This window comes from Ailuropoda melanoleuca, chromosome 16 (genome assembly GCF_002007445.2).
Source record: "Ailuropoda melanoleuca isolate Jingjing chromosome 16, ASM200744v2, whole genome shotgun sequence".
Classification (NCBI taxonomy): Eukaryota; Metazoa; Chordata; class Mammalia; order Carnivora; family Ursidae; genus Ailuropoda; species Ailuropoda melanoleuca.
This window is the reverse complement of record NC_048233.1, coordinates 44,161,068-44,183,759: the sequence shown is the minus strand read 5'-3', so window position 1 is coordinate 44,183,759 and position 22,692 is coordinate 44,161,068. Positions and strand designations below refer to the sequence as shown.

The following is a 22,692-nucleotide window of genomic DNA, read 5'->3' as shown; positions in this document are numbered from 1 at the left end:
GCTCTGTAAGCTTCCACCGCGCTGCCAGCGCAGGGCACGGAGACCCGCCAGATGGAGTGAACGGGGTGACTGGTTTGCTGAAGAAAGACTACAAATGTGCATCATTTGGGGTCCACTCAGGACTTAGAAACAACACAGTGGGTGAAACAAGTGAATTCAAGAACACTGATTCTGATTCATGGGCAACGCTAAGGAGCCCCCATGCAGAACCCCAGGGCTGANCGCAGGGCACGGAGACCCGCCAGATGGAGTGAACGGGGGAGGGCACGTATTGCATGGAGCCCTGGGTATTATACGTAAACCATGAATCATGGAACACTCATCAAAAACCAATGATGTATTGTATGGTGACTAAGATATCTTTAAAAAGAAAAAAAAAAAGNACTAGCAGGGCCTGCTGAGTGAATTGGGACTGGGGCCGAAAAGGGCCTTTGGGATGTCAAGTCCCATGTCAAGAGGGTTGTGGAGAGATTAATGCCAGTCCAGACCCAGGCTGCCAGTGCCCCCAGGACTGCAAATGCTGGCCACGTGGCTGGGGCAGGACTCACCCCCACGGTCCCACACCCACACTGCTGGTCCCCAAGCTGCAGCCCCAAGCCACGGGGAAGCCCCTCCTCCTGCAATCTCTCTCCAGCGGCCTGTGCGGAGAAAGCACACATCGCGGTCACTGTAAAGGGCAGATGCCTAAGGAGGCCTCTGCGCTCTGGCAGAGCTTATGCTGAAGGGCGCATTTGGGACTCAAGGGCAGCACACTGACCACTGACACAACAGGACACAGAAAAATCCACATAACTCTGAGCCTCCGATTCCCAGGTTAGTAGCAGGACCCCAAGTCCCCCACCAAGGGTTCCACCAGCACGGCGGACGCTCATCTGCCCTCCAATCAGCTTCCACAGTAAATGTGGACAGGGAGTTCTCCGAGTTTGTTCTTCTGACACCATGGGAATTTCAAGGGCGTTGTAATGCTTCAAATAGTACCTTTTAGTATTATCCTCTTAAGAGGCATCTAAAAATTCAATTATAACATATGTAAGTATTAAAAATACGCTCACAAATACTAACAAATTTTCCCCTAAAGTGAATGGCATTATAAATATATATATATTTACATAAATATATACAAATGGGGAAAATATATCAAAGTATATATATAGGGAATGCTATATCAAAATTAGACTGAGATCATTTCTGTAACTTTTATTTCATAGAGTATGTGGCATCTATTTTTATCTAAATATATTTTATGCAAAATCAAGGTTATGGGCACCTGGTTGGCTCAGTCAGTTAAACATCTGAGTCTTGATTTCAGCTCAGATCATAATCCCAGGGTCCTGGTGTCGAGGCTCACATCCAGCTCCATGCTCAGCACGGAGTCTGCTTGGGATTCTCTCTTCCTCCTGCACTGACCCTCCTCCACCACTCTCGCTCTAAATAAATAGATAAATGAATAAAATCTTTAAACCAAACTTACAAGTATGTGTGTGTATATATATATATACACACTTATGGAGCCAATTTACTTATGCCTTGGGACATTTATTCTTACTAAGAAAATAAGAAGATAGATAGATAGATATCCTAAGAAAGTTAAATCCATAAAACTTAATATTTTTGTAATTTTCATTATAAAAATTAAAACGGAAGTATGTGTAAGAAGTGAAAGAACAAACTGAGGGCTTCGGGGAGGAATGGAATAGACCAGTGATGGGTAGTAAGGAGGGCACGTACTGCATGGTGCACTGGGTGTTATACGCAAGTAATGAATCATGGAACTTTACATCAAAAACTAGGGATGTACTGTATGGTGACTAACATAATATAGTAAAAAAAATTATTATTAAAAAAAAAAGAAGTAAAAGTAAAAGTCACAGGACCTTCCAACACAATGAGATAACTGCCGTTATTACTCTGGTAATGATATATTTTCTAAAATGTTTAGGGGCATCTGGGCAGCTCAGTCGTTTAAGTGTCTGCTTTCAGCTCAGGTCATGATCCTGGGGTCCTGGGATCAAGCACCCGGTCTGGGTCTCTGCTTAGCGGGAAGTCTGTTTCTCCCTCTTCCTCTACCCCCCTCCCCGCTCATTCTCTCTCTTTCTCTCTCTCTCTCTAATAAATAAATAAAATCTAAAAAAAATAAAATAAAATTTTTATGCGTACGTGAACACATACTTCTCCATGCCTGGCTTTCCATGCTAATCACTGTTCCCACCACGGAAAAGCACATGGTAAATGAGTTTGTCCATGTGCTCATTCTCATATGCAAATGTGTGTCCGTACAAACGTATATCTATATGCACTTGTGTCCTACAAAATGGAATACAGAAAAAGAAAAAAATTGTATACAAAAACAGCATTATATCCAGACCATTCTTTTTTTATGTTTTTATTTTTTTATTACATTATGTTAGTCACCATACAGGACATCATTAGCTTTTGATGTAGTGTCCGTGATTCATTGTTTGTGTAGAACACCCAGTGCTCCATGCAATACGTGCCCTCCTTAACACCCATCACTTGGCTAACCCATCCCCCCACCCCTCTCCCCTCTGAAACCCTGTTTGTTTCCCCGAGTCCATAGTCTCTCATGGTTCAACTCCCCCTCTGATTCCCCCCTTCACTCTTCCCTTCCTTCTCCTAATGTCCTCCATGCTATTCCTTATGTTCCACATACAAGTGAAACCATATGATAATTGTCTTTCTCTGCTTGACTTATTTCACTCAGCATAATCTCCTCCAGTCCCATCCATGTTGCTGCAAATGTTGAGTAATCGTTCTTTCCGATGGCTGAGTAATATTCCATTGTATATATGGACCACATTTTCTTAATCCAGTCATCTGTTGAAGGGCGTCTCGGTGCCTTCCACAATTTAGCTATTGTGGACAATGCTGCTATGAACATTGGGGTGCATACGGCCCTTCTTTTCATTACATCTGTATCTTTAGGGTAAATACCCAGTAGTGCAATTGCTGGATCATAGGGTAGCTCTATTTTTAACTTTTTGAGGGATCTCCACACTGTTTTCCAAAGTGGCTGTACCAACTTGCATTCCCACCAACACTATAAGAAGGTTCCCCTTTCTCCACATCCTCTCCAACATTTGTTGTTTCTTGCCTTGTCAATTTTTACCAACCTGTGTCCTCTCCACGTGGTCTCACAAAGCTGCAAGCAAGTTGGCAGCCAAGACTTCTTTCTTTGTGGAGCTCTGGATCTTATTCCAATATCAAATGGTTGTTGATAGAATTCATTCCTTGAGGTTGTAAGACTGAGAGCCCAAGGGTCGCCTCAGGCCACACCAGGTCCTATAGGTCAACTGCAGTTCCATGCCACATTGTTCTCTCCATAAGCACTACGTAACATGAATGTTTCCTTCTTCAAAGCCAACAGGGGAATCTCTCCCTCCAATCTGTGAACAAAGCATAATCAAGGCAGTGACATCATATGAACTTTGCCATGCTCTGTTAGCTAGAATCAAGTCAAATATGACAGGTACTCAAAGGGAAGGGATTACACAAGAACTGGATCATTGTGATTCATGATAGAATGTCCACACCACACAATGAAGTCTCCTAAAGATCAAGTATGTTTTCACTGTCGTGCCACACTGGAGCTTTTCAGGGAAAGCCTGGATAGCTACATCTCAAAACTCTATGGGAAGAATTCCATCATCAAAAGATAAGAGTCCAAGACAACTTTTGCATCTTTGTCAGTGACTATGCCTGAATCCCATCAAGGCAGGACTCAAATTAGAGAAGGCATGGCCAGGCAGCATCACTGCAGGGGATCAAGGAGGTTGCTATATAACCCCACACCCTTGAACTTAACAGGCATTAAGGTGAAAGGCTTAATTGTAGGTGTTCACAGAACATTCCAAAAGGATCAACAGAATCCTCAAGTAAGGATGAAATGGTTCACATTGAGGATCACACTCTGGGACAGAGCAACAACTTCACTGTCATGAAGGAAAACCTGAGTAGCACGAGAAAAGCACAGTGAAGTTGTCAGCTGAGGCAAAGGGGCTGATGGACAGGCTGCCAGCCTATCGACTGGACCAAATCCACAAAGATTTGGCCACAGCTACTTACCTGTGGTCAAAACAGAGTAAGCTTTTTTATCAGGTTCCCCAGCTATGTAGGCAGTAAGTGGGAGGCAAACAGAGTCTGAAAGATAAAATAAAACTGCTGGCAGAAAATGTCATAGCCCAGAAGGACACTTTGCTAAGGGTTGTTTGGAATACTTGCTCCTGAGTTTCCTTCTGGGATGGTTTTCCCATTGCTGTTGTCACAAATTACCACGAAGTTAGCATCTTAAAACAATCCGCATCTCACAATTTCCCTGGATCAGAACTTAGTGCACTACTTGGCTCAACTGGATTCTCTGCTTAGGGTCTTACAAGGTAAACACTAAGGCAGAAAGAATCATGTTCCTTTCTGGAGACCCTAGGGAAGAATCTGCTTCCAAGATCATTCAGATTGTTGAAGAATTCACTTCCTGCTCAAGTGGTCCCCTTCCTGTCAAATGCACAAAGGCAAATTGAACCAGTTGGGTGTCTTATATATTTCTGCTTTCCACCTCTGCTTTCCACTTTTGCTTTCAGGGGTTCCCATGATTGGGCTCAGGTGGATAATCCAGGAGAATTTCCCTATTTTAGGGTCAACTGCAGTAACCTTCACTTTTCTAATGTCCCTCTTGTCATGTAACAAAACATATTCATCAGAGTATGATCCTCATCATATTTACAGTCCTTGGGATTGGGACCTGAGACCATCTTGGAGGCCACTCTACTGTCTGCCTCACCTTCTACCTGTACGTGTGTGTGTGTGTATACACGTGTATATACATATACACATATGTATATATAGTTCTATAAAGGCAGTCAACCTTCATTAATGATGTCACCATTGTTTTAGTTGCTCAAGTACAAGCCTTCAAAACTATACCTGACTCCTCCTCTCTTTCACAACCCATATCCAACTTGTCAGCAATCCTTAAGCTCCACCTCAAAATATACTCAGACACAGACAATTTCTCATCACCTCCATGTTCTCCTGGACCTGGTCAGCACCATAGGTGGCCCAAAATAGCTTTCTATGCTTTGTCTTTGCACACACAGTGTCTTCCCATATTCTGCCTTCAGGAAATTAGCCATAATAATCATGTGAAAATGTTAATCCTGCTCACGTAATTCCTCCACTCTCAACCCTCTAAGCCTTATACTCTTTCAGCAAAATCTGAAGTCATCATGATTGCCGACAAGCTGTGCCCTCCCTGGCCTTCAGTACATGACAGCCTTGTAGGTAGTTAGAGTCGGACCACACATGGCTACAACTTAAGGGTGGGAAGTGGAAAGAATGGAGTCAGCTAAAAAATATGAACAGTGAGGGTTCTCAATTTTATTTCTGAGACCAGGAAAATTTTGTTAAAAAATTAACCAAGGCAACTGATAGTGGGTAACTCGCAATGAACTGTGGTTAGTCTGTGACTGTGGTAGATCAAGACAAAAGCAAGACCACTCCATAATCATAGGTAAACCCACTGTCACAGGACACTGTTCACTACAAAAGAAATCAAACATCCCCTTCCAGTCATGAACAGGTGCTTACAGCCCCTCTCTCAATAACAAATCTTTATGCTAAATTCATTCCTCTCACTCCTCAGATGAAAAATTTTAAGATACCTGAAAATCCAGGTTCAGGAGTCCTCCTTAAGCACCTCCAACAAACACATAGGGAAGAGTTTCTAGGAGTCCTATATTTAGAAACAAATGAACAAACAAACCAAATCAAATCAAATCTCTCCTAGAGCACTGGGTGTTATACGCAAACAATGAATCATGGAGCACCACATCAAGAGCTAATGATGTCCTGTATGTGACTAACATATCAAAATAAAAACAAAATCTCTCCTAGAAAACTGAAGAGGGAAAATTTCCCAAGTTGTTTTTATGAGGCTAGCGTAACGTTGATCCCAAACCCAACAAAAATACTAAAAATAAGTTACATAACATACCAATATCCCCTATGAACTCAGCCCCTTATACTCACACACTAGGTAGACAAAATAAATAGCTTTAACAAAATATAATATGAAAGGGGAGCAGCAGGTAGAGTGTAACCAAGGAAGGCAAAGTGCAGTAACAGTTGAATGTTAACCAAGGGGATCCACCAATTTAACAGAATAAAAGAGAAAACACATGCAATCTTCCCAACTGGTGCACAAAAAATCCTTTTAAAGAATCAAAACAGTCAGTCATGTTGAAAACCAGAGCGAGTGGAGAAGAAGACTATGAGTAAATTAGAAGTACTAGGAATCTCTTCAGTCTGCTAAATGGCGTCAGTAAAATGCTACAACTAATAATGCATACAACTGAAAAGCACTGAATGCTTCCCCCTAACGACAGGAAGCAGAATTTGGTAAAGATCTCTGCTCTTATCTCCTCTAGGTAATCTGTATAAATGTCCTAGCCAGTGCAATTGGAAAAACAAAACAATACAAAACAAAACAGAAAAAGACTTGTAAGAGCTCGGAAACAGTGAAATAAACTGACTTTCCCTCCACGTGATATGGTCACACACATATACACCTACACAGACACATATGTACACAGACACACACACGCAAAAAAATCTGCTAGAAAAAATAACGTAAAGCGGTGTCATAAAATTGAAAGTTGATATAAAAAGATCAATTTTCTTTTCCACATGTTAGCGATGATTAAGGGGTAAGTGAACATTTTAAAAGCATTATCTAAAGCATCATGAAAGGAGCACCTCAGTGCTCAGTCAGTTAAGTGTCTGCCTTCAGCTCAGGCCATGATCAAAGGATACTGGGATTGAGCCCCACATCAGACTCTCTGCTCTGGGGAGCCTTCTTCTCTCTCTCCCTCTGCTTGCTGCTCCCCCTGCTTGTGTTCTCTTTCCCTCTCTCTGTCAAATAAATAAATAAAATCTTTTCAAAAATAAAAACATAAAACAGCATGGAAAGTATGTATTTATTTATGGACAAATTTATCTGAAAATATGCCAAACTTTAACAGTGAAGCTACAAAACATTGGTGACAGAAACCAGATCACCATAAGTAAATTTACGTACACTATGTTCATGTCTTAGAAAAAACAATAATGTTCAAGTATGAATTTATCATTAAACACTACATCCAAAACTAATGGGGGCACCTGGGTGGCACAGCGGTTAAGCGTCTGCCTTCGGCTCAGGGCGTGATCCCGGCGTTATGGGATCGAGCCCCACATCAGGCTCTTCCGCTATGAGCCTGCTTCTTCCTCTCCCACTCCCCCCTGCTTGTGTTCCCTCTCTCGCTGGCTGTCTCTATCTCTGTCGAATAAATAAATAAATAAAAATCTTTAAAAAATAAAAAAAAAACCCTAATGATGTACTATATGCTGGCTAACTGAACATAATAAAAATAAGGTATCAGGTTATCTACGCAACTGACAAATCATTGAACACCACATAAAATCTACATCAAAAGTAATGATGTCCTATATGTTGGCTAATTGACCTTGATAAAGAATAAATAAATAAATAAAATGTTATACAATTTTCTTCATCAAAACAATACATCTTCATTTCAATCTCATTCAATGTGTTGGCAGGATTTTTGGAAAAACTGACAAGCAGATTCCACAATATACATGACGAAGTAAGAATTGACATGTAGTTAAACCACCCTGAGAAAGAACAGAGTTGGAAGAATCACACCACCTGATATCAAACTGATACAGCCTCACTAATCAAAGCACTGAGATATTGACCTGGAGTGGAATAGACAGAGAATCTAAGAATACACCAACACATATACAAGTAAGACATTTTTGAGAAAAACGCTATGGCTACTCAATACAAGAGAGAAAAGTCTCTCAACAAAGTATACTGCAAAAAAGTACTATTACCTGCACAATTAAAGAAATAAATCATGATTCTTACCTTTTACCATACACAAAAATCAAAGACCTGATCAGAAAACATAACATTATAAATCATCTAGAAGACCGAAAATTGTATCTCTTTAAACTTAGGGGATGGTAACAATTCTTAGACAGAAAACAAAACAAAACAAAACAAAAACCCTAACAAGAAAAAGAAAATTGAAAAACCGGATGTTATGAAAACCGTTATGTTTCATTTACCGTCCCTATCCATTAAATAGTAGATCCTAGTAGCAGTAAGCTTCTATGTAACCTGAGAAGAAATACATTCAAGTGGACCAAGTGGATGAAGAATTGGATCATGCAAACATTCATTGCATCTCCAGGGTTGCTTCTTTACAAGATGAGCAAATCCTAGAGAAGAACAGGTGCCAGGTTAACACCAGTACTTGCACCCACTACAGAATCCTGCCGCTACCGAGAAGGGCTTGGTGTGGTCCACTTGCCCACATCAGCTCATTTCACCTACACAAAGCAAACCCTTCCCTGTAAATATTGGATGCAGTTTCCTGTGCAAATCATTTCCCCTTACGTGTTCAAGGAAACTGTGTCCTCTTTAGCTCACAGGAGGCTGACCAGAGCATCCCCATGCATCTCCTTTAGGACACAGGGATGTCTAAGGAGCTATGTCAGCATTTCAATCCATTTTGTAGCCAAAGATTTCTTTTGTTTCAAATCCTGATGATTTTAAGTCTTCTCCTAAATTCCCAAAGACATCTCCTCATTTGAGTGCATCATACAAGTAGCTTATTTTCCTACTTGCCTCGAGTCCATTTAACTGACAATACATGCAACTCTTGGCTACAGCCCAACGGACTAATAGTTACATGCTTCCCTAGAGACAAGAGCCTAAAACTATGTCCACTGCTAAATGAAGAGCTTTCAGCTCTACCCTCTGGACCAACTTGATCTTTCACTTTCTCATCAGGGTTGCAGTATCAACAGAGCCTGCTGCAAACTGATTTCCAAACAGCAACATAGGCCTCAACTCAAGAACTCCCATTGGAAATCCAGTCATCCTTCTCACCACACCCCACTCAGTATTGAGGTCAGGGATGTCCTTGCAATTCTATTTTTCACCCAACAGTAGCAACACAACATGCTTGTGCTGTGTGGGACTTTCCCTGAACTTCTGCTACAACGCACCTAAAAATTAACCGCCACTCTATGAGTGAACGTTCCTGTTTGACCATCACATATTTCACAGTTTCTCTGGCATCGACCAGAACACAACAGGAAACCATACATTGCCTGATGCTCTTCATTGGAAGCGTTTCTTTCATCAAACACCACTGAGTTGCTAGCAACTATTTTTTAAGTAGGCTGGCAGAAGAATATGCCTCAGGTAGTTTTCAAATCCAAAAACCCAAGACAACTTTATAAAGAAATCCTATTTGATTTCTACCAATTCCTATTAATTTCTGCCAATCCAATTTCATTGCAGCATATGTATGATGGCAGAAACTTCTATCATATAGTCACATCCTATGGGTTCATAGGGACTACCTAGGGCCAACTCTAAGTAACTCTACTACCAGTTTTGGCTCACGGTCTGATGAAATTCAGATAACTCTGGTCACTTTGTGAGCAGAGGCTAACAGGGTTTCTACATTAAGAGTATGATTCTGGCAAAATCAGAATAGTCCTGATAGCTTCTGACCTTCTCGCTTATTAACATGATCTCAAAACCCAGACAATGTGTTGCAAAATTTGAGCAATATCACTATTGCTCCAGTTGAGTTAATTCTCATGAATTTCACAGATGGTGCTTGGCCTGGAATGTTACCTGGCAATTTCAGCTACCCTCCAGGTGTTCAGTGGACACGAAAGGTGTTCCTTCTTTGAGTTTATTCCTCTGAGAAAAGACTGATCACAACTTGTGCCAATTTGCCCCTAGTGGTCATTAACTCCAAATCCTGTCTAACTAAATTATGGCAACATGCTAACATACACATTTCCCTGTGAATATACAGTAAACATACACTGAGATCTAGTCTATGAAAATTCAAAGTGTCCAAGGGTGACTCCAACTATCACGGAAAAGAAGGTGTTTGCTAAGTCTACTAAGCTATACCAATCCCTCTTAGGCCTTTGCCCTTCCTACATAGCCTTGAGTCCAGCTCAAACAAGAGAACACACCTATTTAATCTTCGATAATCCCCTTTACCTCTTATCCATTAACATGCCAAAATCGTCACTAAAAAATAAAACAGATTTAGTGGGAATCAAATTCCAAAATCAATCATTTCCTTATCAAAGCATAAACATGTTGCTTTTCATGAATTGTGCATGGCTTAGTGTACTGTTGGTAAAAACCTGGCAAGATTAAACATTCCCATTGAGCAAGTGTGTGAAAACTGGGCAGACGTCCACAGTGGAAAGGACACTACGCCACAACTCATTCATATACAATATCCATATCATTATGCAGTTAAGGTGTGAAGCCCTCCAGCCAAAACGCACCAGGGGCCCAACTGTAGCTCAGAAGCTTGGGATTGTCATCACTGCAGTGGGGGAGAGCACACCCATGGGGAACTGCAGACAGGTGTCCCAGCTCAAGGCTGTTAGAAAACACTTACATAGGGTTTGGGGCTTGTGTTAGGTGATTTGGGGGAGGTTGTAGGGAAGCAGGCCTCTACCCTGGATTGGATTTGGTCAGGAAGCACGAGTATGCTATGACTGGGGATCTTACCAAGCCTTTTCTAGACGAAGAAGAGACAGGAGTGAGGCGAAGCTGAGACAGGTAATGAGGCAGTATCACTCAGTAACTAGGAAAAAGGGCTCTGTGCTTTTTTGGGTATGGCACACTGACATTGCTTCTGTCTGCATGGAAACAGCACTGGGAAGGGATCTTGCTCCTTGCCTCCTTCATCATAGTCACCGAGTGCCCTTGTCTGCCCTTGCTCTTCTGAGATATTGCATGTGTGCAACAAGAGAATGCCATCTCCTAGCCCCAAGCCCAACTCAGCCCCTAACTAGCTCAGTCGTGCCAGGCCTGTTCCCAGATGGCAAGGCTGCTTTCCTGCTTCTCACCTCCTAAGTCATTACAGAATAGAGTATAAGCATGGCTCAGTTAAGAGTAGAGTTTGATGGAATCCAAAATGGACATTGGTGCCTAGTAAATGCCAATTAGTGCATTCAAGTGAGAGAAACCTCTAGTCTCTAGTGATATGTCCAAGAAGCGTGTCGTACAGTTAAAAACTGGGGACACTTGCACAAACTCCAATTCACACTCACACAGGAAGGACTAGACAAAATTCAAAGCATCTCTCACTGGGATTAACTGAAACATTGGACAACCACTCTCCAACCTCTTAAAAATAAACGATTCTTGATGTTGCTCAATGTTATTTTAATTGGAAAACAGATAAAATGATTAGGGATAAGAAAGAGATGGAACACATGGTAAGTAGTTGAATTAAATCAAATCAATGGACATTATGGTTGAGTCCAGCAGGATCAAATGCAGAAGGCCCAGGCTAATTCCATCGTAGTAATATTTCAACCAAGCAGCTGCTTAAGGAGGTCGATGAGGCCTGCAAGAGAATAAAATACACTGTCAAGAAGGTTTCCAGAAAGGATGAGGAACGTGGCTTCTTCCTTGGGAATCTGCAAGGAGAATAGCAAATGTCAAATGGCACTGAATTCCATGGAGTCAAGGGAACATGACATGTTCATCCCCCCAAAAAACGGGTTTTGCAACCCTAGACAGGAGCCTAGGGGAGCTGGAAGTTTAGAAAGAACAGGAAGTAGGACAAAATGCATTAATTTTCTTTCCACCATAGCACAAAGCAACCAGTCCTCTTCTCAAGAGGGATGAATACTCCTCCCCCACACACACACACAGGCTGCCCCTACACGTCCTTGAGCAAGGTGCCAAGCAATGGTCCCGACTATAAGACATGTTTGAAAATGTCTCCTCACGACTTTGACTGCTTAAGTACAAATCCAATCTCTCCCCTCTATTCAGGGGAGAGCCTTTCATTGTAAGTTTTCCATTTGTTCATCATTACAGTGTTTACTTAGTCGAATGTCGCTGAGATTTAAATGACATTGGTATGTGAATTGTATACTGCAATGCCTGGCATATGTCCACACTAAACAAATTTTGCAATCGATGTTCCATGAGTGTTGAAGGACAGGAAAGATGAACCAGGACCAGGAAGACTGTACTAACTTGATCCTCGAGGAATGTCCAAATTCCCAGGAATATCCTAAATGATGCTTGGAAGCTTCTGCCCCAAGGAAGCCTCGCTTTAGAGCTGTTGTCTATTTTTGGAAAAGTCTTTCAAGGAAACAGAAAATTTTCTGATGAAAAAGAAAAGAACACACATAAACAGTTACCTATCCCCAAGGAGACCACTTACTTTGGTCTTTTCAATGGCATTTCTAAAGATGAATTTTCCCTGTGAAATGCTAACATTTCAAGACCATGTAGGTAATACTGGTGAACAAGAGGTTGCAAACTCAGGCTCCTCTGGGATCTATGTGTTGACTTGATTTATAAAACCAAAAGGAAGTAGAGAATAATGAAAACAGAGCTTTCTCGGGGCTTCACCCTCCCACCCTCCCCCTCCTCTTAAGAGAGTCTACACTAACAATAGAATCCAAGAAAGGAGGATCCAGGAGGCCCATCAAGAAAGCATTTAGATAGGGTGGACTTACTAAGTCGAATGGCGATTTGAGCAGCATTGGTGGCACCGGCACTGGTGGCCACAGAAGCGGCGGCATCAGCGGCATCTTAAATAGGAGGAAAATACCCAGCTGAGACACTTGACTCCATCCCAGGGAACAGAATTTTTCCCACCTGAGTTTGGAGGTACATTTCTCGTTCTGAATTCATCTCTGCGAATGTCAACAATTCTGTCCTACAGTTAGGCTGGGTACCCACATCCTTTAGCCTCAGTCTTCACAACTCTGCCCTCTAGGACAGAAAAAAATGGGGGTTTCCCTACAAACACTGGGAGACTAAGAGAGGAGACAAGAAAATACTTTCTCCCATGGGACGAGCAAAAAATGCCGAATCCGTATGTGTTCATATTCACAGGGATCATGGCTCAGAGACAACAAGAGAATCCCCAGTGGGCTGATTTTCTGGTGCCCTCCCATGGGCTAACTTGAACTCTTTACTTTCCACTGCAGCATGAATGAGTGTGAGTAGTGGGGTAAACTGTACAGGAGAAGAGAGAAAAGAATAAGATCATGTATCTCACATTAGACCAATAGGAACTCCTTTCTTTGAAAGAAGCACAATTCCTTCCCCCAGGTTCCAGCCTGAAATGGGATTATATTTGTATGGCCTGTTGTTCAACTTAGACTCCATCTGTTACAGGAATATCAAGGTGAGCCACATTAGACATAACAGGAGACATTAATGCTATTCTGGCAATGATAAAAGTAAGTAAATACTCCATCAATCAACCCGTGTTCATGGCAAGATCGATGACCGTTACCAGTCTCCACACCTTACACCAGAGCTCCTGACCGATAGGCAGAGTCACACCCTACGATTGTAAGTTACATCTATCTCAACAAGTGAACAGATCATTCTCCACAGCTACACTCTGGCCGTGTTGTCTCAGTCCTCATTCAGGAGAGAGGATAGTGTTTTCAACTGGTCCCACATGGCAGGGAGGGCATATGGTTCTGTGTGTGAGGTCTGACTGCAGTCTATGTCCTTACAACCAAAAGACACTGGTCACCAACTGTGGAGGACAAAACGAGAAATCTCCCTCATGTCTGCATGAGCACAACACACACGGCATTGGACATACAGGACACCGTGGGAGGAGCCCATGAAATACTAGGGGCTTTGGTCCACAACCTTGGGTTTCAGATCACAGAAGGAAAACACACTTCAGCCTGGGAATAAAGCATATATACCGTTACAAAGAGCAAACCTTAAGGCCATCCTGCTACTTCCCTCTGCATCCCACAGTCTCCGTTCCACACCCCACGTGCTCCTAGTGCCACATTTCTACATCACCGTCAGCATCTTCATTCTCTTCCGTCATCCTGAGACTTATTAACCCCACTTTTCATGCTGGCCATATATTCAGCCCAACAATTTATGGTAATCACGAAGGCTTTACATGCATCTCCCTGAATTCACAGACCACAAATTCAGATCACATTCCTTTGTCATTTCTGCTATAGGACAACGATTAATAATCTACAATTTATGTCAGTCCATGCCAGAACCTTTATATTCTCTAAAAACGTATAAGAAATCAGTGCATTTCTATGTTCTCAATGAACTTTAGAAGCAGGAATGTGGCTTCCCCAGGCTTCAGGTTTGGAGTCTATTACTCTGTCCCATATGGCAGTTTTGAGACTAAGTTGGACTGGAAAACAGTCATGACAGGAAGGTGCAAGCAAAGACTTACCACTAGAGCTATTAGATGAAGCACCGGCTGTAGACTCTGAAAGAGAAACAGAAAAAATAAGTGTGAGTCGAACACCAGTTAGGGGGTATAAGGGAAGAAAGAATATGGACAATAGTGCAGGTTGTCACAATTGAAGAACCTTAGGCTTTCCTACACATGTTGAGGGCAAAAAGATGCACAGATGATATGAAACCCTCAAAACCCTACAAAAAATACGTCTCCATTTTGCTTTCCTGAAATAAACCTCTGATGACCTTCTTAAATATATTGTCCTGAACCAACATTGAAGTTGCATTCCAAGGTTAAAACTGAGCAAACACCTGACTGAATTGTCAAAGCTGAAAGGGAGAGTGCGCTCTATCTTGAGTGGGCAGTCAAAATGGGGTTGGAACACGGTAGTGGAGTGGAGGACACAGAGGCCGGCATTCCAACCCCTCCAAACTCACATCCACACAGAACTTATATCTTAATGTCCTCTTGCTCCAGACCTTATTTCAGGAAAGTATCATTACTTACGGCCCGAGACCAGGAAGGTGGAAACTGCCACCAGTAACAGCAGCGCCAAGACCTTCATGCTGGTGAGTCGATTAGCAGGGAGCACAGACAGGAAAGCGTCAGAGCTCAGAAGGGTAGGACTCTGACTCCGGCAGTCCACATCCTGACATTATATAGGCAGAGGGCACCAATCAGGAGCTGCCAGACCAGAATCCGGGCTAGGTGATGTCAGCAAATGTTGGTACTCAGAGAAACCATGGGAGAGTCAACAGCACAGCCAGAGGCCCTTTGGAAAGATCATAACCTCGGTCCCTTGATTCTGACACGGCTTTCAGGTCAAGAGTTTCCCATATTTGAACATTTTCCAGAAAACAACTTTTGCTTCCAGGATCCATTCACCTTGTAGGGCAGAGTCACACCATGATTACCAACTCTGCTGACAAGGTGAGGAGCCCAATACCCAGCCCTGCGGGATTACTCAAACCTGCAGTGCTCCTTTCATACGCATTAGAAGTGGGATGCCTACAGCTTTCTTACCCTAGGTTTCCCAAAGTCCAAATCGTCAGGGTATGGCGGCTGCTCTCAGAGCCATCCATCTAGGTCAGGCTCCAGCGATGGCCTCCTTCATGTGCATGTGGACACTCTCATCTGACCTCATGCACAGTGAGCCCACACTGATAGGATCTCTCTGGATTTAAGCACCTCTGGTGGAGAAATTCAAAGTCCAAGAGAAAGAAGACAGAAAATGAAATGAACGTTTGTTGATTGATGCAGGCATTGAATCAAAGCATCCGTGCAACAAATATTTATTGACTGCTACACTTTAGAGAAGCAGCAATGCACAAAGCACATAAAAATACTATGTGACACGTGCACTTGTGGGGATTCATCCATGAAAAAGTAAACAGAAAGGAAGAAAGGGATGGAGAGAAGGAGGGAAGGGGGAGGAAGGGAAACTGTGTAGTTTGTAAAATGATGATACCTAATAAATAATAATACAGGAAAGAAGAAAGGAGAGTATCACTGCGGACAGAAAGTAGGGTTATAATCCTAGATAAGGTATGCAAAAAAGGCAGTACAAAAAAGTGATATCAGAACAAAGCCTTGAAAATGTTGAGGAACCAAACCTGTTGCATCTTTGGAAAGTGTGTTCCCAGAAAAGGAAAGAGTAGGTGCAAGTCCCTATTCCTTCACGTCTGCCTGCAGGTGCTGAGTAGGGCCCACGACTTGTCAAACTATTTGCCCTTATTTGTCACACACCCCAGCGAAGCAAATGTGACGATGAGGCAAAGCTCCACATTCACGTCCCAACCAAGTGCGGGACCATCCAGGTCTCCGATGCAAGGTGCTGAACATGTCTTAGAAAACTTGGAATCGATGACAAATGACCACCATCTAAAGGTTCCTTTACAGTTAAATGGCTCTAATACTTCACGTTGTTCTTGTTCACACGAGAACATACCGTCAGAGGGAGACTCTGTCCCAGGAACAGCACTGAACCTCTCCTTCCTCCTTTGTGCTGAAATATACTTGATATTTCTCACTGTGCACATTTAAGATGCACTCCATGTTAATTTGATAGATTCCTACATTGCATACGATTGCCATTGGAGCATTAGTTACCGCCCCTCTCATGTTATATAATGAACGTTTCTTTTTACAGTTTGGAATAGTGACGTTCTACTCCCCTAGCAAGTCAGATGATTGTAACAAAATACTGTTGTCTATATTGTGCCTATCACTATATTATGTGTTAAATCTCTAGGGCTTTCAAATCATCAGGGAAATACAAGTCAAAACCACACTGAGATATCATCTCACACCTTCTGGAATGTTCGTCATCAATGAAACAAGAGTGCGGGGGGCAGGAGACAACCAGCAACCCATGGCCTAATTGCGCAAAGAAGGTGGGGGCTCGGGGTCCAGGTGGGCCACATGGGCCCTACAGAGAGAGATGCGGCTCAGTGGGAACCCCCAGGCCACTAGCAGGGCCTGCTGAGTGAATTGGGACTGGGGCCGAAAAGGGCCTTTGGGATGTCAAGTCCCATGTCAAGAGGGTTGTGGAGAGATTAATGCCAGTCCAGACCCAGGCTGCCAGTGCCCCCAGGACTGCAAATGCTGGCCACGTGGCTGGGGCAGGACTCACCCCCACGGTCCCACACCCACACTGCTGGTCCCCAAGCTGCAGCCCCAAGCCACGGGGAAGCCCCTCCTCCTGCAATCTCTCTCCAGCGGCCTGTGCGGAGAAAGCACACATCGCGGTCACTGTAAAGGGCAGATGCCTAAGGAGGCCTCTGCGCTCTGGCAGAGCTTATGCTGAAGGGCGCATTTGGGACTCAAGGGCAGCACACTGACCACTGACACAACAGGACACAGAAAAATCCACATAACTCTGAGCCTCCGATTCCCAGGTTAGTAGCAGGACCCCAAGTCCCCCACCAAGGGTTCCACCAGCACGGCGGACGCTCATCTGTCTTCCAATCAGCTTCCACAGTAAATGTGGACAGGGAGTTCTCCGAGTTTGTTCTTCTGACACGATGGGAATTTCAAGGACGTTGTAATGCTTCAAATAGTATTTTTGCATTATTATTTTAAGATGCATCTGAACTGGAGTTGTAATATATGTAAGTATTGGAAGTATGCTCAGAAATACCAACAAATTTTTTACTAAAACAAACGGCATTATATAAATATTGGAAATGCTATATCAAAATTAGACTGAGATCATGTCCACACCTTGAATTGCAAACATTTATGTGGCATCTGTCTAAATTTATTTACATATACTTTATTTGAAACCAAACTCACAAGTGTATGTATATATACATATATATATCAGCCAAGGTAGTTAATTTACCTGTGTCTCAGGATATTTATTCTTCCTAAGAAAATAAGAAGATATATTTGTATCCAAAGAAAGTCAAATCCATATTGAATCCCCAAAACTTCTAACCACTGCCCTTTCCCAAAACTTAGTATTTTCATAATATTCATTGTAAAAATTAAAATAGAAGTATGTGTAAGAAATAAAAGTCACCAGACCTCCCAACACAATGAGATGACCGCCGCTATTACTTTGGTAACGTCACATCCCCTATACCGCTGTGTGCAGACGTGAACACGCTTCTCCTTGCCTAGCATTCCATTCTCTCGCTGCTCCCACCACCCAAAAGCACATGTTAAATGAGTTTGTCCACGTGCTGATTCTCACCTGCAAATGTGTGTCTCTACAAACGTATGTCTGTATGTACTTGTGTCTTACAAAATCCTATACAATAATGGCCTCATATTCCAGACCATTCTCTGTTGTACAACCAACTTACTTCCTAGAAACCCAAGTCAGCCACTGCACATCTGCGGCAGTCTTCTCACTGGTTCATCACTTACTCTCCCTGCTGATGGGAAACCAGGTCGTTTCTAGTGTTTTGCTGTTCTTAGACAGGAAGCCATTCATGTCCTTTGCACGGAACCCTTACGTACAAAAGTTGCTCTAGGTCTCCAGAAGGTTTTCAATAAAATCGTACGTATGCCTTAAAATGAGTAGATGTATTAAAATTCTTCTCTCAGAGGATCCTAAAAATTAATATTGACAGGATAGAATAGAGGAGCATGTTTTTCCTGCCCTCTCTGGCAGCACTACCTGCTATCCTGGGTTGACTCTGCGTATCTGATACGTCAGAAGCACTATTTGTCTTGCTTATTTGCATTTCCTGATTACAGCACACCTGAGCAGACCGAGCTACTTGTTCTCCACGTGACTTTTCACTCTCAGGTTTTGCCCAACAACATCTGTCATCTCTCTGTCTTCTGTTCTTACCGTTTATGGACTTACACCACATGGGTAATATTCACATTTTCATCTTTCCTAAAATCACAAAGTTTTCCAATCTAACACATACGTCTCATTTTATTCACAAAATACTTTGGGATGTCTTAATTCAAGGAGTGCTTTCATATTTATTGTAATTTCTATATTAAACAACTTGAGAAACATGTAATGGGGTCATCTTAAATCACTGACACATTAATACTCCTGCACACAGAGATCACAGCTCTCTAATCCCTGATTTTCCCAGTGATCACAAAGCTAGCCATAAGTCTCCAGGACACACTCTGCTTGGAGCACATTTGAAAGGCAGACAGGCTCTGAGACAAAACCAGAAAAGCAGCCTCATTCTGAAGACAGGCCCTAGAGGGAAGCATCAAGGACTCAGTCCAAAACCAGACCCCTCCCCACCCCCCCACACCGCTCAGAAGGTGGAAGCTTCTGCAGCCATCCTGGGCCGCCGTGGACAAGGACACACAACTGAGTCTCAACAAAACAAGAGTTAACAAGACACAGACTGATGAGGGCTGAAGAGAAGTCTTAGGGCGACGGGAGGCCCAGTAGGATTGGGCGTTAGCACCAAGGGTGAGATCTTGTCGCGTTCTGCCTTCGAGGAGCTCAGGCCCACGCAAGAGCACACAGCGAGCCTCCAGCATTAGAAATCTGAAAGTGCACCAAGCGCCAGATACAGACGCCGCACGTTCCTGCTCTGCTCAGCACCTGTGACTGACGGCTGTCGAGTTATTGCCATTCAGGCTCAACGTCAACATCGCCTCTTCAGGACAGTCTCTGATGGCTTCCAAACTGGAGTACCCCTCAACCACAGTCACATAACTTGATTCTATTCCCATCATAATATTTATCACTACCTGGTATTTTCTCAGCTCTTTGTTTCTTTGCTGTTTCTTTGTCTGGTTTTCTGCCTCCCCTCTCAATAAGTAAGAGCTAAGGGAGCAAAAGTTTACTTCATTCAACACTATTCGGTAGGACTTAGAAGAGTACCAAGCACTTAGTAAGCTCCTGAGAAATGAGTTAAGAATGCATAAATGAATACAATAGAAATTTACATAAAGGCATAAAACAAAAAGGGAGAACTTTTCTTGAAGGATCAGCGGGAGGGCGTATACTATGAACAGGAAGGACAAGCAGGTGTGGATGACATCTTGGAAAGCCCAGCCTCAGGCTATGCCTGTGAGTTACCATATAAAATAAAGGAAGAAGACTTAGGCAGGCAGGAATCCAATAAGCAAAATTACCTGAGTGTCAGTTCCAACAGTGTTTAGCTACAAAGGTACTTAATTGTCTCAAATCTCTACAATCAAAGAAATCCAGGTGTACAGAGAGTTGCACAAAAAGCAACATGCACCCACAGAAGATGCAACACCCACACACACAAGTGCAGCGTACCCATTACTCAGCTGTACCTTAACACGTCACAGCACCTTCTGTAATGAAAACCCAGGGAAGTTCTTTATTATAAGTTCATTATTTTGCTGTCAGAAACATCTCTCTTACGCACAAATTCTCCCCACCGTTGGCTTCTCATAATCAACAAAAGGTGCTTCTAAATACCCCCCAGTTCCCTTCATTTCCCAAACCAGGCTCATCCTATTCCCAGTTTGTATCAGTTCCCACCATTGCCCATCATCTTCCCACTAAGTGTGAATGGCTGCTCACTGCTAGAAAACCCGGAGCAAACCACCAAATGCTCTCCTGAGAAGCTAAACATTCAGAAGACTGATAGTTTCCAAATTTATTGCTTTATTTTTATCTCTGCCTTTCAAGGAATACTGCATTGTTACTTCTTCATTTATTGTATTTTGCCTTCTTTTCATTTTCTGAAGATCTTCCTGTCTCTCTCTACACTTCTCTCTAATCCAAATGTCTTTTGTCATACTCATTTAATTGATAGCTCCCTTCATCCCTTGGCCACATCCAATCTTTGCTAACAAATTGCCTTTGTTTTACTTAAATATTGCAGACTGCATCATTCTCAGGCATCCAAAATCTCCTTCCTGGAAACCTGAAAACAATGACGCTTCCAGAATGGCCTCACTGACATCCTAGCAAAACCCCTTTCTGAATACAGTGTCAGGGGGCACCTGGGTGGCACAGCGGTTAAGCATCTGCCTTCAGCTCAGGGCGTGATCCCAGCGTTATGGGATCAAGCCCCACATCAGGCTCTTCCGCTGTGAGCCTGCTTCTTCCTCTCCCACTCCCCCTGCTTGTCTTCCCTCTCTCGCTAGCTGTCTGTCAAATAAATAAAATATTAAAAAAAAAATGAATGCAGTGTCAGGTGCACCCTGGAATACTTAAAGAAGCCTACTTTTCCCTCCTCACCTCCCTCAACCTTCACACTTATTCCAATGATCTTTGATCACCCCATTACTTTTCTGGACATCAGACAACACTCATAGTTCCACAGTCTTCTTCCTTAGAGCGATATCATCTGAATATGGTGCCAAGAAGACCTTGAAATACAATCAAACCTCCTTCTTCCTGCTCTCCTCCCTCTACCCTGACATTTACCTTCTCAGCCTTGGGTCATCACACTTGCTGGATGTTGATTTTGCACACTGACAACTATTTGTTGAAAAACCTGCTCACGTTTCTTGGACATTGTATAATTTTTATCTGCCATTACTGGTCATCTATTTTGCACCATTGTCCAAAAAAAAAAAAAAAAGACTTATAGCCCTTTGATGAGAAGAACAGATTCTGGGGTCATATTGATTCATACCAAAACATCGAGAACACATCTTTCAACAGGAAGTCTGTGCTGCATCAAGCCCTGAGTCTACAATAATTTCTTGTGAGTGTAGACGATAGACTTCGGAAATCTGCATGAATTGGCCTCTTAAGAACTCATCATTTATCCTGCATAGGACACAATATCCCCTATGTAGTACTGACATGGGGAATGCATAGCCTGAATCTAATTACGAGGAACAATTTTTAAAAACCCAAATGAGGAAATTCTTACTTTTATAAAAAATGGGAAGGGAAATGTATTCTTAAATTTATCAATGCCAAAAAAGATTTTTTTAAGTCTGAAACAATGTTCCAAAATAAAGAAAACTAAGACACCAGATAATTAAATGAAATATACGATCATTTACTAGAGTAATAAAATTTTATAAGGGATCTTTCTGGGGCAAATACTGACTGATATTAGATACATTTTTTAGAGGAGATAAAAGTATCGCATCAACGTTGAAGCTACTAAAATGAAAAACTATATTCTGGTTTTGTGAGGAAAATTTCAGTAGAAATATACACTAAAGTAATGAGCGGTAAAGAAATCCACCCGGTGAATTTTTGGATCTGGTAAGGAGATAACGCTTCTGCACAGTGTTAACCTCCTTGAGGCCACCATACTGAGGAGACCGAGGGGCAAAAATTGTTCACGGGTAGGCATCCTGGGCCACAGTCCTCACTAAACCGAATCTTAATGTCACCCCAGACCAAGTAAAGGAATTATGTTTGAAAGAGCCTCCAAATGCTTTCAGCCTCCGGACACTCACACAGTCCAAGTATGGCTCCGAACAGAGTGAGAAAGAGAGAAGACATCTCCTTGGTGCCTTAGCCAAATACCTCAGCTGCGGATTCTTTAAGCACACAGAAGTGGTGGTTGTATAAAATCTTACCAGAAACGGGATGCTGTGATAACGAAAACCTAAAACATATGGCATTGGGTTTTAGAAAAGGTACAGGGAATAAGAAGTCACAGATGAAAGGCGATAATTAGCCAACACCTGACAAGACTGAAGCTTGTTGGTGAGGGCTTAGAAGAAACTGAGGAAAAAGTCCTTAAAAGCTGGAGCATACTTTGTTCTCGGTCTGTCTTCTTACCTCCCCACCTCTCAAACTGAAATCCAAACTCCATTCCACTCCTGAAGCCTCTCTTCATTTTTCCGACCTCACCAATGTCCCCTCACTCAGAACTCTTTCCATGAAGAAACAATACCTTTCAGTTGAGTGTCTGCTACTGCTGTAATTATTAGTAGGAGCTTTTAAAAGTTTGTAGCCACGCTTTTTGAC

At 42.6% G+C, this 22,692-nt stretch overlaps 1 long non-coding RNA gene across 1 annotated transcript; it reads right to left on the bottom strand.

The window, feature by feature from the left end:
- Positions 1–11,279: 11,279 nt before the first annotated feature.
- Positions 11,280–14,953, bottom strand: LOC109490259. The gene is made up of 4 exons (XR_002143547.2): positions 14,847–14,953; positions 14,331–14,366; positions 12,610–12,684; positions 11,280–11,480 (listed from the first exon to the last, which is right to left on the bottom strand). It is a non-coding gene; the product is annotated as an uncharacterized LOC109490259 (long non-coding RNA).
- Between the last annotated feature and the right edge of the window lie 7,739 nt (positions 14,954–22,692).